Source organism: Homalodisca vitripennis, chromosome 3 (genome assembly GCF_021130785.1).
Source record: "Homalodisca vitripennis isolate AUS2020 chromosome 3, UT_GWSS_2.1, whole genome shotgun sequence".
NCBI lineage: Eukaryota > Metazoa > Arthropoda > Insecta > Hemiptera > Cicadellidae > Homalodisca > Homalodisca vitripennis.
The window spans coordinates 157,339,986-157,359,083 of NC_060209.1; the positions used below are offsets into that span (position 1 = coordinate 157,339,986).

The window sequence follows — 19,098 nt, forward strand, 5'->3', positions numbered from 1 at the left end:
TAGTGTTTTCAAAAAAATAGGTGTTTTATTAAAATATATCGACATACAAAATGAACTCTATAAAGTTCAGAAAGGTTTTATTCAAAGAGATGCGCCCGATATAAAAGTTTTATAATTTTTTTAACATACTTCCTTCTTTTGTAGTGGTACACTGAAAGGAACAAAAGGCAAAGTTTTTAACTATCAATATTATATCAATTGTTATTATTGCTTCAAAAATTTAAAACAAAAATTGGACCCATTTAAAAATTATTAACCCAAATTAAAAATGTATGAAAATTGTGGGTGTGAACGTTTAAAAAAATTTGATCATTCACCATTGATGTGCCTTACTCGGAAAAACTTTTTCTGATACAATTGAAAATGTCAGATAGCCGTCAAGATGTCTTGTTTTGACATTTATAGGTACAACTTTCACTGATTTGTACTTACATCAAACCCGTAAAATTGCTTGAAGTGTCTTGCGTTATGCACATATAAATCGTTCTTTTCTTATGAAGAACGCTAAAAGTCCGAAATGATGTGTCGAAGGAAGCAATGACCTGTATGCAATTAACTATTCATGGAATGCCTGTGATAAGAGGTCTGGACTCCGCGAAGATACCAAAATATCAGAGTTTATTTAACCAGCTGTCTCAGGACGCAATCTCAATTTTTGTTTAGTTTGTCTCTACTGCATATAAGAATCACGGTTTGCGTTTTCAAATTCAGCAATAATAATAATAGGCCACAAAGCTGCTGGGAATGTACTGAGTCAGATAACCCATCCATCTCTCCTTGTGTTATCTTCACGTACCCGTGTATACATGGGTTACATTATCCTGTTGGTTAAACAGTGTTTAAATTGTTCAAGGGCCGAGGAATGATTAGCATTGTACGAGAACGTAACCTGTATTTTAGGATATTGACAAAATAATCATCCTAAAACATTGTTTGTCAACTACGCTAGTTTCAGTTATAGTCAAAATTGGAGGGTAGAAAAGGTTAAAACACCAAACGAAAAATCTTATGTGTCGTATTTTTTTAGCTTTGAACTCATGTAACTGTCAGACATTTAATAATAGTTATAACAGCGTCAGCCAAATGAGCTTGAGACAATAAAAATTACCATTTTCAGCCCAATATTTGGTCTTTATGTTGTTGATATCGACTTAACTTATATTTACGAGTCTGTATATTGGCATTGTATCAAACTCAAAATATTATCTGAAAAACTTTCTAGTTTGATTCTTTTGATACCTGCCCATTCCAATTTCTATTTAAACTAGCGTTGAATACAATCAGTTCATTTATCAGAAAAGGTTTTTTTTAAATTTACTTAAAAAAAAAAAAACACACATATGTGTGCTTGGCTTTTATAAGACAATATTGGCTCTCGATTCCTGGATGGCTAAATAAGGCAAGAGTTATGGATACCAGCGTACATAATTTATTATTTTCTAACTTATAATTTTTTCTACATAATTTTTGCCAAAAATCTGAAAAATAACTGTTTGGACTTCTCCTTCTCACCGTTGATACATTAGAGAAGAATTAGTTAACATGTATTTTTCCAAGCCTCAATTATTTTCAATAATTTTTATAAATGTTATCTTTTGTATCCGTTCTTAGATTACATTTACAGTACTGTTTATCATTGTTTAATTTTTTATATATAAATTTTTTTAAGTCTACGTGTCTCTGATGTCGAAAATTTGCAAAGGGTTAGTTTTGAACTTCTTCATCCAAGACTTATTTTGGATCTCTTCAGACGGACGTGCACTCGAGATTTCAGGAGCTAAGTCAGCGACGGTGTCAGCAAGCGGAAGATGAAATGAAGCTAAACGCAACATTCACATTAAAGGTATTGTGCAAATATGTTTGATAAAGTCATAGATCATAACATAACAACTACATTCACAATAATTGTGCAGTTATAATCCTCTGCAGACAGATGTAACATACAGACACACAGAAGCAACTTCCCTATCACCGACTTGCGCGGGAGGAACGTCGTGCAGATTTCCCGTGCAGAGCGAGGGTCAGACGCCTAACAGTACTCCACACGTACATACGGCACGACGCTACGACCAAGGGTCACTATTAATCATTTCGTCATTGCGCATGACGTGTGTGTCTTTCACACGGCCCACTACCTCCCATTCCACTTTCCTCCGAGGCCCCGAGGCCCGGGCCGTATCGCCTTACTCACCGCCACAATGGGTCGCGGCCGCGGGAGGCCAATTTCTCCGCTCTCCTCACCTCCACTCCGGCACTCCACCACTCTCCGGTGACAAATCGTCCTCCAGGAGGTTACAACCTTATCGCGTCCGCGCGTGCTGCGACTGCCATTCATTTCGTCAAACGAATTTGACCTCTACTTAACTCGAGTTACTTCATCTCCGCGAAGAAAGTTTACTGTCGTCATATGCCACCGTTTAACTACGTCAAGTTGTGTTGATTTCCAAAAACATTCGCCATCTTGCAATTTTTACGGTTTTTATACAAATATACTTTATCAGTGCAACGTCGTAGTATCTATCGAAATAGTTTTCGTCAAACAATTAATTGGCAGAAATTTCCAGTACCAGTGCTTCGGAACAAAGTTGCGTTTTTACATACCTACATTACATATATATAGTATTAGCAAATAGTTATTTGCATGAAGGAACAGGTAGTATTCTCACACGCACGCACCCCCACACTCACGAGCGCAGAGGGCTGGACCTAGCCCGACACCTGCCGTTTTCCGTCCCGGGTTAATCAGTAACGTCGTAGACTCAAGACTACGAAAGGGAGAAAATGCGGCCGGTTATAACCAAACTTTATTATCAATAAAAAATTATTAACTGCAATACCAAACAACTAACAAGTATTATATTTTTTATTATTTATGAGCATTATTAATGTTCCATTAATAGTGTAATGTGTAGTGTTTTCATTGTAAATACTAAGAGACTTATGGAATCAAACGAAGGCAAGTGATCTTATAAGTGACATCTATAATCATTACAGGGAGTTGCTGAACTTATGCATATCATAAAGAGGTCGTTTATTTATATGGACTGAAAGACTTTTCTCTCCTCAAATCATTCGAATAGGCCCTAGACTTTCTATTACCACTGAAAGAAGTATTTTTGTGATCTAATTCGGCAATATAGAAGTCCGTTATTAAGAGATAGTTTACAATGTTGTACTAGAGGTCCTTTTGGATCTAACCAATGCATTCTCTGTTCTTATACATTGAATACGTACTAAATTTATATACCAGTAACAAAAAGTAACCATGGAAACTCGATCAAGTGAACTTTACTTGTATATTTAAATCAGTCATCAGAGTATTCACACGAATTTGATTAAGATTTGTAAGTAAACCTCTAAATATAAAAATTTTTAACACAACAAAATATAAATTGCTGAAACGAGTATGTATGAATTTGAAGAAGAGCTTAAGACCTTGACGGAGCACACAAAAATGTCTTCCAGAGTGACCAGCAGACCTTTACTGGCAGACGGTGAGATAGACCTGAGGAAGTTCAACAGGACTGCAGACATGGTACACGAAGTTCCCCTCGACGCGAATGACCGAGTCTACACAGACTACGACAACAAGGACTTGGAAGTGTACATGACCGGGTATATCCTGGGAATATTCGCTGTGTTTTGTGTAGTGGTGGTGGCCATCCTGATCCTTTTCACCTCGCTGTGTAGTCGTAAGCGCAATGTCCAGGCTACGTCCTCCCTATCGCTGCCGGAGATACCCCTACATGAGTGTCCCGCCAGGGTGCTCATCAGATGTCACTAATCTCTAGCTTTCTGTTCAGTTGATCGGTTACGTAGTAATAAAGTGTTCATTGTTAACCAATTCAATAATGTGTTTCAATAATTATTATGAACTTCAATGTTACATTTGTTAGTGGTATATTGTTATTGGTATAAATGCATTTATAATAGTGATATCAACGTTGGTATACTGTGACACTGTGACAAAATTGGGCTTGATTACTCGGCCCCACGAAATAAGCATAAACCACATCCTAAACCCACATCTTCGCATGGAAGGATTCATACATCTCTTGATAAGTGTTCCTATTAACGCGGTATCCGACATCGAAATAAATTTTTGTTCAGTTATTACTCAACAACAAAAAATACACTGAAAATCCACTGTTTTTTTTTCTTTGTTGTTGTTTGTGAAGTTGACAAACAACATGGTGGTTGTGGTTCCTGACTTAGGCGTGCCACAACGCTTTGGTATGATTTGCTCATTTCAACCTAGTTTGTAATTATGTATTAGGTTAGTTATTTACCTGAAAAAGAGATCAGATTGCAGATCTCGAAACGTAGTGTTACTGATTTCTTGTTTCACTGAACGATGGCAGATGTAGTGGTAATGGAGATATAGGGTTACATACCAAATGTAAACCCTCTAGGTCAACTTGTGCGTACAGACAGACAGAAATAGCTTTTCGTTATTAGCAACAGGCGGGGGAGGCTTCGCAACATGCAATATAAAAAGCAATTGCCATATTGCCATTTTTTACTTTTTTGTTTATCTTAATTGGAATATTTAGTTTTACAAATTGTAGTGCCCATGTTCTTCTAGCATTAGAGATAATGTTCTTTTTATAATTTGACTGGGTAAATAACCAGTAGTTATGCACAACATGATTATTTTATAACAACTAATTTCCATACCAAAACAGAGTAAGTCCACAGCAAACGCAGTGAGTTGCAGCCACTCGGTCCGGTTAGCTCCTGCCAGCCAATGTTATGACGCGTGCGACGCGACGTTTAAACGGGAGTTCGTGCGTTTAATAAACTGCGTCCACATAACGAGAGCGTGCGTGACCGGCGTGTCTATGTGTGTATCTCTGTCTCACTCACTCTCTTGCTCCGATTCAATTATCAGCCGAGATGTCCTGCTCGTGACGGCAGGCCGCGCTTAGCGGCACGGCTCGGGCCTACGCCTTGTCTATCAATAGTCTGCTTCCTTCAGCAGAATTGCCTCAGATCACTGCGTTTAGCTTAACGCGTTCAGCTCATTTTCTGTTTGTTCTACTTGCTTATCGTGTTTTGAAACTGCACAATAAATCACATCACGTTCATTCTTAAATGTATTAGTATACAATTTATTTTATACTAAACTATATTAATTAATTTCGTTGAAAAACTGAATTATCTTATTTGGCAGAAAATGTTATTTTTATTCTGTCATACATTAATATAGCTTTTATTTATTGGTATGTACATTTAAGAAAGAATTATTCCCAGCTCTCTGACCTATAGCCTTGCTGGGAATATTCCATACGAATAAGCTTTGTCATTTTCTAGTATATAGCCTACTAAGTATGTGGAATAAAGTGATTTGATTTGAATGTTTATCTGACCATGTTCATCAAATTTATGTTAAAAGTATATCGCTTTATATTAGCTCTATTTAGTTCAGTGTTTTAATTAATTTCATATTCATACCCACTTAGTAGTATTTTTGAAGACTATTCTAAACTGATAGACATGTTATGTCATAAACAAAACCCTCAAAAAGTTAATATAGTTGATATCTTATTTATATATACCCCACTTTCATACATGACCTACTATGACTAGTATGCACTGCTCATGTAATATTTTAAATATTAAGTATTACGCGTGCAAGTTTCATTATTTGAAACTTGTAATTTAATTAGTTAGCACCAGGCCTTATAAGCATACACCAGCAACATGTTTTTATGTCGACATTTTTAAGAAAGGATGAAAACTTGATCTAAACTGTCCTTACACTGCATCGTTAGTCTTAAATATTATTATGTTACCTATAAACAATGCTTTAAAGATATTCCATGAATATGTTGTAAAACTACTTATTGCCTAGCTCAACTAAGTATTTTCGCCAGCATATCGGTGGTCACCACACATGGCCATCGTTTCATCATCGCCTCTTTAGCTCAGTGGCAGAGCGCTGGTCTTGTAAACCAGCGGTCGTGAGTTCGATCCTCACAGGAGGCACTTACTTTTGCAAAATTTTAACTAAACGTAATATTTCATTTCAGCCTTTAAATTTGTTAAAGTTACGCTTATTACAAATGGTATAAACGAATTTAATTACATTTTGGTAAAAAGTGACAAATATTATCATTAGTTTATTTAACTTACATTAAATTACTTTTCGTATTTACTTTTGTGATGTGTCTGTATCGAAAGGCCTCACAAAAAAATAAAAGTATTAAATATTGGTTTTATGTTTTAATGAAAGTTAACAGTAACCAATATAAGCTCCTTCTACAGCATTATCATTAGTGTTTTTTTAATGTCTTAGAAAAATCTATATAGCAGACTGACACTTTTATTATTTTTTGATATTCCGGAAACCTATTATTGATATCTGATTACCATCGCCTCTTTAGCTCAGTGGCAGAGCGCTGGTCTTGTAAACCAGCGGTCGTGAGTTCGATCCTCACAGGAGGCACTTACTTTTGCAAAATTTTAACTAAACGTGATATTTTATTTCAGCCTTCACGTTTGTCGAAGCTACGCTCGTTACAAGTGGTATTAACACTTTTAATTGTGTTTTTGGTAAAAAATTACACAGCTTATCATTAGTGCATTTTTAACGTTTTTAAATGCCTTAAAAAATCTATATAGCAGACTGACTTGTTCTATTTTTGGATAATCCGGAAACTCAGTCACGTTTTATGATCACCATCGCCTCTTTAGCTCAGTGGCAGAGCGCTGGTCTTGTAAACCAGCGGTCGTGAGTTCGATCCTCACAGGAGGCACTATTTTTGCAAAAGTTTACCGAAACTTGATATTTTATTTTAGCCTTCAAATTCACTACAGATACACACATAAAACCTTTCTTAAACGAATTAATTACGTTTTGGTCAAAAGAAAAAATTATCGTTAATGTTTTAAAATTATTTAACCTTTTACAAAAATCGATGACTGTCTAATTTGTACTATTTTTGGATATTCCGGAAACCTATATTGACGTTATTTGATCACCATAGCCTCTTTAGCTCAATGATTGTGAGTTTGATACTCGCAGAAGGCATTTAATTTTTCAAAAATTGTATCTAACTATAAAATTGTTTAAAATAATTCAGTCAAATATTAGTGAAATGTGATTAAAGTTGTGAGGTTATATTTGATTTAAATCTCATCGTAAAAATCAATATGACTGATTTGTATAATTTTTGGATATTCCGGAAACCTATTATTGATAACTGACCACCATCGCCTCTTTAGCTCAGTGGCAGAGCGCTGGTCTTGTAAACCAGCGGTCGTGAGTTCGATCCTCACAGGAGGCACTTAACAGACTTTTGCAAAAATTTCTGAAATAATATTTTATTTTATGTAAGAAATTACAATGATCTTCATTAGTTTTAATCTCTTTGAAAAATCTATATGTATGTCCAAAAATAGATTTGTATTAATTTTGGATATTCCGGATCCCAATTTTGTTGTCCGAAACACAGCTTGTAAATGTCGTGTAGTATTAGCACCCAATCATCAGGTTTTGAAATAAAATACAAAATTGGTTTTTCGCTTGTTATTAGTCCATTATGTGTAGTTCAGTACAATATTTCAACTGTATTTTCAACACATTTCTAAACAAAAATTGTAATTTTCAATAATTTATTCCATTTACTTTATTTCAAAGAAAACATATTGTATTTATTTTATGCGTTCTTACAACCCATACTTTTAGACTGGATATCCAAAACACCCAAAATGTTGTAGTAAGATGTTTAGAACATAATTATATTACAGTGTAATGATTTGTAATATACGAAATAAAAATAAATTATCAACAATAATTACATAATGCATCAATTGGCATGTTATAATGTAATAAGTTAAACAATATACTATATAATAGCAACATCTAGAAAATCAGTTAAGATATCAATATGAAATATATAATTCAGTCGGCTGGCAATGTTTTTCTTTCGAATGTGCGTTATTTCTCTTCCGCAGGATTTTATCCAGAGCAAATTGAGCTATGGACTTTAAATTTGTTTGAAACTTCATTTCTATATACTCACGTTAGGGTATGCTAATGGTACATACCCGCCCACGAGATTTGGCTAAGCGTTGAGAAGACATTCCACTTTTGACAATATTTTGATAAAGAATTGAGAGAATATACACAGACAAGATCGTTAAGGTGCATTATCCAACATGGAATTATAGCTGAAAGTCAGCAGGATACACTGAGTTCTGAATGTGAGTTCAAATTTTATCCAGAAATATGATGATTTCTATAGTCACTATTCGATATATAAATTTATGTGAGGATTTCAACTATTATATTTACGATTTACTCGGGTGGGTAAAATTCATACAATCTTTGAATGAAACTATTTTTATTGATCATCACATCGTCTTTTTACTCTTACCGAGTTCTTATAAGGAGTTACTATTAGGGTACTATTGTGAGTGTCAAATGGCAATCAACTCATTACATTTCATAACGAATGTTCAGTGCATGCGTGCATAATGAATTGTAACAGTGTGCCGGTGTGCCACACAGCGCGAGTTAGAGAGTCAGCCGCATGACTCACGAGGTTCGCAGTCATTAATCTGCATGAGGACAGGTGTGTTTGGTATCTAATAGTTAACTCTTTCTCCACCAGGCGTGCTTCAGTCGTTGTGAACAGCTGATCACGGACAGCGTGGCTGGTCGTTTCTTGCCGACCAGTGGTCAGTGGACAATCGTCGGCTTTAACGTAGTGGACAAGGAATTTAACGCCTTTTCAATCGATTGTTTTTATGTTCAATCAGATGATTGTTTTCAAATCGATGAATCGAATAATCGATTTAAAAACTACTTAGATTCAAAGTTTACTTTCAGTTACATAAAGTTCAAAATGTATATATACAAAATAAACTAAAGAGGCGAGTAAATCAACCTGTTAACCTTGCGAAAAGAAACGGTGTTGAAAATAAATTTACTAATTTTGGAACCACATTTTTACTGACTGTTAATAAATTAAATGCCTTCCATATTGAACCTTCTTACGAATAATAATATTTTGGTTTTATGTAAGTTACTCTAAATATTCGTTACAGTATATTAAGAAATAGATATTTATATTTTGTGACAATTACTCTATAGTTACTTCAAAAGCAAAAGCTCAACTGGTAACAACATACTAACAGTTTTCATTTACTCAATGAAAACAACTGATGAAATAACATTAACTGATTGTAAAGTCTATAGTAAAACGCTGATAGAATGCAGTTGACTGGTTTCATTCACTTAGCTGCTAAATGATATAACTAGATCAACCGACTGAAACTGCTTAACTGGTTTTACTCATTGGAAAAACAATTCAATGAAGAATTCAACCGATACTAAAAATTGAAGCAAGAGGTTGAATCAATTGTTTCAATCGGTTGTTGCCGTCACTATAATCAACTGCCGATCTCAGAATCACTCACTATAATGTTTCATTATTAATCAGTACTGTATGGCATCAGTGCTGATAAGGCTATTAATAGAATGTGTCCCCCCTGGAATTTGACAGTTAACTCATTTCAACAAAAAATCCGATTACACTTATATTCTCTCCGGACAGCCACGGTAACTAAAGGATCATCTCCTCTGAATATTACACATACACTCTCACAGGTGGCTGCCACTGAACACTACACATACACTCTCACATGTGGCTGCCACTGAACACTACACATACTCTCTCACATGTGGCTGCCACTGAACACTACACATACACTATCACATGTGGCTGCCACTGAAAACTACACATACACTCTCACATGTGGCTGCCACTGAACACTAAACATACACTCTTACATGTGGCTGCCACTGAACACTACACACACACTCTCTCAGGTGGCTGCCACTGAACACTACACATACACTCTCACATGTGGCTGCCACTGAACACTACACATTCACTCTCACATGTGGCTGCCACCGAACACTACGCATACACTCTCACATGTGGCTGCCACTGAACACTACACATACACTCTAACATGTGGCTGCCACTGAACACTACATATACACTCACTCAGGTGGCTGCCACTGAACACTACACATTCACTCTCTCAGGTGGCTGCCACTGAACACTACACATTCACTCTCTCAGGTGGCTGCCACTGAACACTACACATACACTCTCACATGTGGGCTGCCACTGAACACTACATATACACTCTCACATGTAGCTGCCACCGAACACTACACATTCACTCTCTCAGGTGGCTGCCACTGAACACTACACATTCACTCTCTCAGGTGGCTGCCACTGAACACTACACATACACTCTCTCAGGTGGCTGCCTCTGAACACTACACATACACTCTCTCAGGTGGCTTCCTCTGAACACTACACTCTCTCAGGTGGTTGCCACTGATTATTACACATACAATTTCACATGTGGCTGCCACTGAGCACTACACATACACTCTCACATGTGGCTGCCACTGAACACTACACATACAGTCTCACATGTGGCTGCCACTGAACACTACATATACACTCACTCAGGTGGCTGCCACTGAACACTACACATTCACTCTCTCAGGTGGCTGCCACTGAACACTACACATACACTCTCTCAGGTGGCTGCCTCTGAACACTACACATACACTCTCTCAGGTGGCTTCCTCTGAACACTACACTCTCTCAGGTGGCTGCCACTGATTATTACACATACAATTTAACAGGTGGTTGCCACTGAATACTACACATGCGCTCTCTAAATAGCTACCACTAAATACTACACTTACACGCTCTCAAGTGATTTCCACAATACTTACTACCTTATGTTACTCTTATATTTACCACGAACTAGTTCCTTGGCGTACCGACAGACAGAGAGGCATACCATATATGACATATTCCTAGTCCCTCGAGTAATAGCCAATAATTAAATTTAAAATAATACAATGAAAGTCTAAAGAAAAACTATAAAAATGTCAAAATTAAGCTTAATGCCATGGAATTTTAAAATGACCTTATACATTTAAGTATGAAGTTTACCAATACACAAGTATATTGCACTAATAATGTTTGAATTTTATTATGATTTCAACATATGATATAACTAACAGAATTAAATAAGAATCATTAAAACTGGTCCGTGCACAGTGGGAACTCAACCACCGCAAGCTGGGAGTGCGGGTGTGAGAGCTGTAGGGTCCGCGAGAACACGTAATCCTTCTGAATCCTTCAGAGCGCACGGCTGGCCGGACAGTATAAAAAACTGAATTGGAAATCGGTCTCCCAAACCATAACCCTTCTAATGTTAAAATAGGTGCGTTCCTTGTAAACATGACTGGATCGCTCGGCCATTGTCCACACAAGGCACAGCTAAAGGCACAAACACACAGGACTTCGTCAAAAACGAACCCAAATAAGGGTTCAAGAACATGCAGAGAGCGCTGCTGAGCAGCTGGGTTTAATTTTTTCGGAGCGTCACATGCTTAATTCCATTGAGAGTAAGTGCTCGATTACGAAGCGTTCTCAAGGTTCTCTCCAGTTTGTATTCAGCTTTTCAAAATGACAAGGTACTCTATTTAAAATGTAGTCAAAGATATGAGCTCATAACCATTTTTCATTATTGAATTCTGCAATTCAATCGCCCTGTTGAAATTTCTGGTAAGATCGATATATCCTCATATTAAGAAATTTCCAATTACATCTTTCAAATAGAACACTATATAATTACGTTGCTTTAATGTTGAATCTGTTCCCTTTATTCTAAGAAGCGCACCTTCTTTTAAATCGCTGTCACGTCTTTAAGAAGAGTAGGAGTTGAATGTGCGCTGGTAAAAGAGAAATAATTACAAATGGCGTAACGACTGCCATTAAACGAGAGGAGATGAAGTAAGACGCCGCTCCGTAGAGTGGTGTCAGCCCAGCTATATCACGGCTAACAGTGGCTATTATATATTAATGTATTATAATAAGCGCCGACATCTAAGCGACAATAAGCCGACCCGACAACTCGTCGTTCCGACCGTTTATATCACATTGCGAGCGTCGGGGATTCCGCAGGTGATTTTACTTCACGCCCTTGACGCCATCTACATTTGCTTAGGTTACCAATCATAACTCATCATCTTTTTAATCACGCATCCTTTTGTTGGTCCTTGATATGGCATAAGCTCCCATTAAATGGATATAGCAAAAGTGACTAAAAATCTCTAACAATATTTTGAGGAACGGATAAGATTTTAACTATCTTTTTCAATTAGGTTATATTCTCGTATGTCTCATAATGTCATATAAGACATCGTTTCTGTTGAGTTTTGAAAGAATAAATATTAACCATTGTAAATAAGTCTGTGTGTATTGTGTTTGAAAATGCAAGTACTTTTATAATTTACTGCACTAAGTAATTTTTTTATCAAACATTTTTATGTCAATAAGCAATTGATTAGTAGAAGAGGCGGATCTCATTTTATCCTTACTCGGCTCATTCCCCAAAGACTGTATATGCGTGGTTAACAAAACAATAGAATACTAGCACATAAACCCAATACCCAGAGGACCTTATAAGCCGCCGGTAACTATGCTATGATATAATGTCTTAATTATATCATGATTGATTACATTTTTTATGATTAAAACTGTAAATGTAATGTTACCATACATTCTTATAGAAAACAAGTTTAGCATTTTCTCAGTTTAATATTTCATTTTCACTTACATACAAGTTATTAATATTATGATAAACTAGATGAATACTATTACTTTACGAATAACCATAAACGCTGATTATGAAGAGAAAGAACTGTTTGAAAAGTCTCGTCATTAAAACTACTACACGGAGGATATGATAACCACACGCACACCGAGAGGCCGGTAGAATGTTGATGTGTCGCCGCGAGGACTCGATTGCTCCAGATGTCCACGTAGCCTGGATAGCTAAGCTGGACACCAGCTACGTGCCACGACTGTAGAACACGCATACAGGTACAATCTCCGGGGCAGGCGCGGATTATATTAGTTAAACATATTATATATCATTATTAAGTAACAGCTCGGTTGCATCAGTATTGCACTGCAATTGCGATATTTATGCTAATAACATAATAGTATATTATTTACACTAAATATTCTTCACTTTTGTAAATCTGTAGCTAGTAGTGTTTTATATGTAGGATACATAAGGTGGTGCAATCGTATAGCTGTCATGCTAAAAGTATGACCTAGGAAAAATTACTATTTTATATTTTTAATCCTTTTGATACCCCCAACTCCCATTTTGACCTCCACCAAAACTAGCACCGCTGTTGATTTTTTTTCTTAATGTAAATTATTCTATCTACCTCAAGAGCACCCAGGTTGTTAGCTTATATAATGCAAATTGGCTCTCTGCTCCTGGGTTATGTGACCGGTTCTGTTTTTAGGATATGATCGGAACAAAATATATTGATTGTGTGTAATCTGTAGGCGTGGAATACTCGTTAGGCAGTGTTAGAATGCGATATTAGTGATGAAATATTCGAATACATTTTGCAATTCGAATAACCATTCATTACAATCATTCGAATTACTTGGGTCGATCGGTGTTTTACTAACTACACGAACAGTTCACTACGAATCATTCGAACAATTTCATTCGGTATTCTTATAAAGTTTTGATTTTTGTTATCAGGCTTTGCGAATAACTATTTAATACACATATTCTCATTGTGAATACCAATATTGTGAAAATATCGTAGAAATAAAGATTATTTTAAATATATTTTACAATAAGAAACAAGTTAGCTCAATATTTATCATTTTATTAAGAATCATTCATGCAGTAAGAACTTTTTTTATTTTTCTATTAGGATAATTTGATTTATCAAAGATATGTGAAATAAACTTTTAATTTACCTTCCTTTACAGTTTCAAACAGTAATAAGTTAACAATTTCTTTCATCAAGGCATAAAGAATTAAGAATTCGTTAATCCATGTTGGTCTTGCATTATACATTATTTACCTGATCAATAAATTAGTTGAAATCATTCATGAAACCATTTCAATTATTTTTTATTCGAATACCTGATCATAACACGGTATATTCTTGATAAGTTCACAGTTTTTGATAAGTCTGGATCCCACATCTAGTCTATCTAAGGGAATAAAAAGGAAAATTGCTTTGAACAATTACATGGAGTTTATTAAGTCAAATATGACAATTAATTACCACAACTTCTGTATGTCCACCCATTCCATGTAGTAAAGTCATATGAATTAAAGGTGATCAATATTGTGGGAACCGTTCCCAAATCCAAGTTTCCTTGTCCGTTTGAAGTTTTTTCCTTGAATAATTGAATTTCGTCAGTTTCAGACTAATTCCTTCCTCCCCACCCCCTCCAAACAAATGGAAGTTGCGGCGGACTCAAACCTTTTAATTCGGACGAACCCTACTGCGTAAAAGTATATTTGAAATTGGTGTTCTATATCAGTAAAAAAATATCCATTTTTCACTACTATTCAATGGTGTACGTCGTTCTAGTACCCAAATACATTTGAGTGAATCCTTCAGAAATATTCATTTAAATTTCGAAATAAGAGATCTCGATAAGATAAAACTGGACAGTTCTGTTCTCGTAAAATCTATGTTTTATGAGCTCTGTATGGAAACCAGTGTTATCGATTCTTTCCATTGAAAACGCGAATAGCTAAATCACGTGATAGTCACGTGTCTGACTGCTCCAGTGACGCACTTCCATTCTAAGAGTGGTATTTTACCTTACATTTAGTTGTATCGTTGTATGCTAAATTCGAACGTTCTCTTATCATGTTATAATATAACGTGACATAAAGTGTCATTTTTATCATGTGAAACTATAGGCTTAAATATCATAAATAATCAAATTTAATCTAAAACATAAAAACATTTTAAATATTAAATTATAAAATTAAATTAATAATGTCGTTTACAAGAAGGATTTACATAAAAAAATATTAATGACGGAATTTTATTTTATTTTTTATTTTTAGAAATGTGTAGCTTTAGAGTTTATTTTTAGCTTATTCTTTATTAAAAAAAGAACACTTCGCTAAAACGGACATTTTAAGGTGTAGGATAAGAATTTGTGATATATTTACCACTTATACCTTATTAAAAAAATGAATATTTCGCTGAAAAATCTTAAATTTTAGGAACTTTGCAAAATATATATTATGCATTTTCATGTGCTGTTTAGTAATCATCACTTTACAAAAAAAAATCTTAAATTTTAGAAACTTTGCAAAATAGGTGTAGCTTTAAATACAGTTTACTTTTAGATTCATGATGTAATAAAAAAAGTCCTTTGTTAAGGCGTATTAGAGGATAAAATTTTTTGTAATTTTTATCGCTTATTTATTATGAAAAAAAATATTTCGCTGAAAAATCTTAAATTTTATAAACTTTGCAAAACATATACACTGAATTTTTATGTGCTGTTAGTAATCACTTAACAAAAAAAATTAGAGAGCGGCCGTTAGAGAGTACTCTTGACCGTTACTGGGTGAGAACGTCATCGTCATAACGTCGAGCTCAGCAGCGGTCATCAGGAGTCGTGGGAATCCGCGGACTCGCCAGATAACACGTCTTGTAGCTTCACGTAGATCCAGGGTAGGGGAGCTTTTTATTGGCCGGTGAAAAAACGTTTCCGATATTGTGTGTGTTTTGGGCGCTCAAACCGGAACTGGGGAGGTTTTTTAGAGAACGTTTGTTCTTCCTCGGATCGGACATCTCGCCCCGGGCCGGTGTGGGCTGTTAGCGATTTACCGTTTAGATCAACGTTTCCGTTATTTCTTCTCATTTGTATGGGACAGATTTTTTTAACCGTATAAAAAGTTATAATTATTTTCTGGCCAGCTCATTGGAATTCATAAACGTTGAATCCTATACCTGATACATCAAAGTTTTACTAAAACCAGAAAATAATGTGACGAATAGCTGTACATCTTTAAACTGTACAAAACTTTATTGGTCGTAGGGTATCGGCCTAACAAGTAGAAAAAATAGCCCACTGTAGGAAAGTATAACAGTTACCCCTATAGGACAGACCATAAAGCCATTCTATCTTGTAAGAACTAGTGACATGATCATGTGAAGTACGGAAATAGTACTGCACTACAATGAGGTAGGTGACAAAACTATTCTTTCTTGTAGGAACTAGGGACATGATCATGTGAAGTACGGAAATAGTACTGCACTACAATGAGGTAGGTGACAAAACTATTCTTTCTTGTAGGAACTAGGGACATGATCATGTGAAGTACGGAAATAGTACTGCACTACAATGAGGTAGGTGACAAAACTATTCTTTCTTGTAAGAACTAGTGACATGATCATGTGAAGTACGGAAATAGTACTGCACTACAATGAGGTAGGTGACAAAACTATTCTTTCTTGTAAGAACTAGTGACATGATCATGTGAAGTACGGAAATAGTACTGCACTACAATGAGGTAGGTGACAAAACTATTCTTTCTTGTAAGAACTAGTGACATGATCATGTGAAGTACGGAAATAGTACTGCACTACAATGAGGTAGGTGACAAAACTATTCTTTCTTGTAGGAACTAGGGACATGATCATGTGAGTCTAGTCTTTTCAATTTAATATCACAAATAAAGAAGGTTCCAACGTTATTGCAGCAAACAACTACGGGGTTAGGACTATTAAATAGTTCCTATTAGTCTAAGCTCAAGAAGTAAAATCATCATATAAATATTCCAAATTCCTTTATGATGGCGTTTGATTTTAAACATTTGATTTACATCTATCACTTACAATAACATAACGTATCTTATAAGAATATTTATACATAACAACCTGTTGGTCTACAATTTTCAAAGTCTAGTGTTAATTTAGAACAAGGAATCGGAACTCAGATCATCTAAAGGTAGCAGTTTTATTTTGTAATGCATGTTTATTTACTTCTATATTTTTGTGTAATAATACCTTATTTTTAGGCTGTTATTTTTAACTAAATGTTTTATTATTTATTTACGAGTAAAAACAAAGTTAGTCGCGGATGGTGTTCTCCATTACCGTCGGAAGTAGTACGTATCCTGTAGAAGCTACGATGAAACCGAATGATGTGCTGATAATGAAGTAGTGGAGCTGAATATTTACACTTACAGTAAGATGATACTACGTTTACATGGTAGATGTCATTATTTAGTTGCTACAGTTCATCTTATTCAATTCACTCATTAGATCCTCCGCTGAAACACAGCGGACCATATGATAGAACTGTTAGGCTTTTCTTATTCGAACACAATTACCAAAACAATCAAAGTAAGAACATCCTAAAATCACAGAAACTCCTCTGAACCCTAACATAAATTCTTAGCACGCAGGTGAAATATAGCCCAGTGATAGACCAGAGAGGGAATAAAGATGCCCGTTTATTTAGAAAACAAACAAATGGTCAGAGATCCTCGCGAGCTATTGTGGCGGCCTTTCTGCAGCGGGGGTTGATTTTCTAGTAAATTTAGTTCTGTGCGAAACGTGTCCACCGGTGTGTGGTCTTTGTAGGCCTGGGCAAACATTCGGTAATCCTGCATCCTCGTGTAATCCCCCAGGACTTCTCTTTGTACCGGTGTTTGGACGGGACGCGGTCCAGGTACATGGCAGGATCATGTCTTACATTGTGCGGCCGAGGATCACAGAACTATGTTAGTATCATTGTTTGATACTACCTTAGTACAATATTGTTATGTTCATTGTTTACTTCGTAAATGTTGTAATGAATAACGATTTTATAATAATTAGCGTAACTATTAATATCCTCTGAGTAAATCCAAACGATTTCCTTCTGCTCTGGATGAAATGGGAAGGTCGAGTGATTTTTGTCATAGAAGAGTAAAAACGTGCATTTAAAGATAATGTTTTTTTTTAACATCCATTGTAAGTCAATTTAAAATGTCGATAGTCCATCAAGAATAGGCTTACTAATCGTGCATGAAAACTAAAGAGATGGACTGTTAAAACAATGTAAACGAACATGTAATAAACGAGTTATATAAAAGAATCTAAATATGAGGACACAGGTTTATCAAAACTAACTAATATCATAACTAAATAAAAACATCTACCTATATAATATAAAAAAGGGAATGGTTATTTTCTTAAAATAAGAATTAAGTGTATTCAAGTAAAAAGCTTAAATTGGTTTGAATATATTAAGTGAAATAAAGGACGTTGAACTCAAGTTAATGCACATAAGACTGAACACAATACGTAAATAAATACAACAAAGATAATATATAAACCATTATGTATTTAAGTATTTAATACATAAAAATCCTCAAAAATAATAATTTCAATGATAAGGAAAATAATAACCTTATATTGGTTTGAACATTAACTAAAAAAATTAAGTGAATAATTGTAAATAATTAAAAAACTAAGATTAATGATACATCAAAATGAAAGGTAAAAAAAAAAAAAAACAGTAAACAGTTTATTACTGAAGTTTACTATACTGGCATTTTAATATATAATAAGACCTTAGACGGCCATCCACGACAAAGATGCTGCGGTCTAGAGGGTATTTGACGAGTGAGAGTCTGCCTCAGAGTGTTCAAGTTTAATTACTTTATTTATAGGCTATAAACGGCAATTCATAGTAGATTATTCTTCGGTGCGGAGCGACAGTTAGACGTCTTAACAGTCTGGTACGACCATGGCCACCCTGGCGTCCATGACCTGTCTGACTCTCGAGCAATGCCGGAGAAGTCTTGGAATTTGGAGTGACCATCATCATCTCGTCCTAGAGGTATCGAGAAGTCAGTAGTGTTGTACTAAGTAGCTGGCATGAACTGCTCTGGTTGCTTTACATTCGTTTTACCCGCCTTAGATGATGGAGTAAAAGCAAAAGCTGCAGGAACCATCTAAAATTATACTTGTTTTAGAGTATAATGGTGCAGCAGCCCTGGCAAACTCGAAAAGTTGTTTGGGTCGACAACTTCAACCGTATTCTGTGATGAGAAATCTGGAGTGACTATGCAAATCGTTTTGGGTTCATATGAAAAGCATTACAACCACAGGGTAAGATAAGTTATCTGAAAATGCTTCGTCCATTGAATATCCGTTATCCATCCAAAAACTTACAACTGATCCAAGTTGTCCAATTTTACGTG

The 19,098-nt window shown here is 35.4% G+C and overlaps 4 non-coding genes across 4 annotated transcripts; all 4 read left to right on the forward strand.

Annotated features, from left to right (window-relative positions):
• The first annotated feature begins 5,916 nt into the window (after window positions 1-5,916).
• Window positions 5,917-5,988, forward strand: Trnat-ugu. The gene has a single exon. It is a non-coding gene; the product is annotated as a tRNA-Thr (tRNA).
• Window positions 5,989-6,376: 388 nt separating this feature from the next.
• Trnat-ugu lies at window positions 6,377-6,448 on the forward strand. Its single transcript has one exon. It is a non-coding gene; the product is annotated as a tRNA-Thr (tRNA).
• A 238-nt stretch (window positions 6,449-6,686) lies between these two features.
• On the forward strand, window positions 6,687-6,758 carry Trnat-ugu. Its single transcript has one exon. It is a non-coding gene; the product is annotated as a tRNA-Thr (tRNA).
• A 459-nt stretch (window positions 6,759-7,217) lies between these two features.
• Window positions 7,218-7,289, forward strand: Trnat-ugu. The gene has a single exon. It is a non-coding gene; the product is annotated as a tRNA-Thr (tRNA).
• Window positions 7,290-19,098: the final 11,809 nt, after the last annotated feature.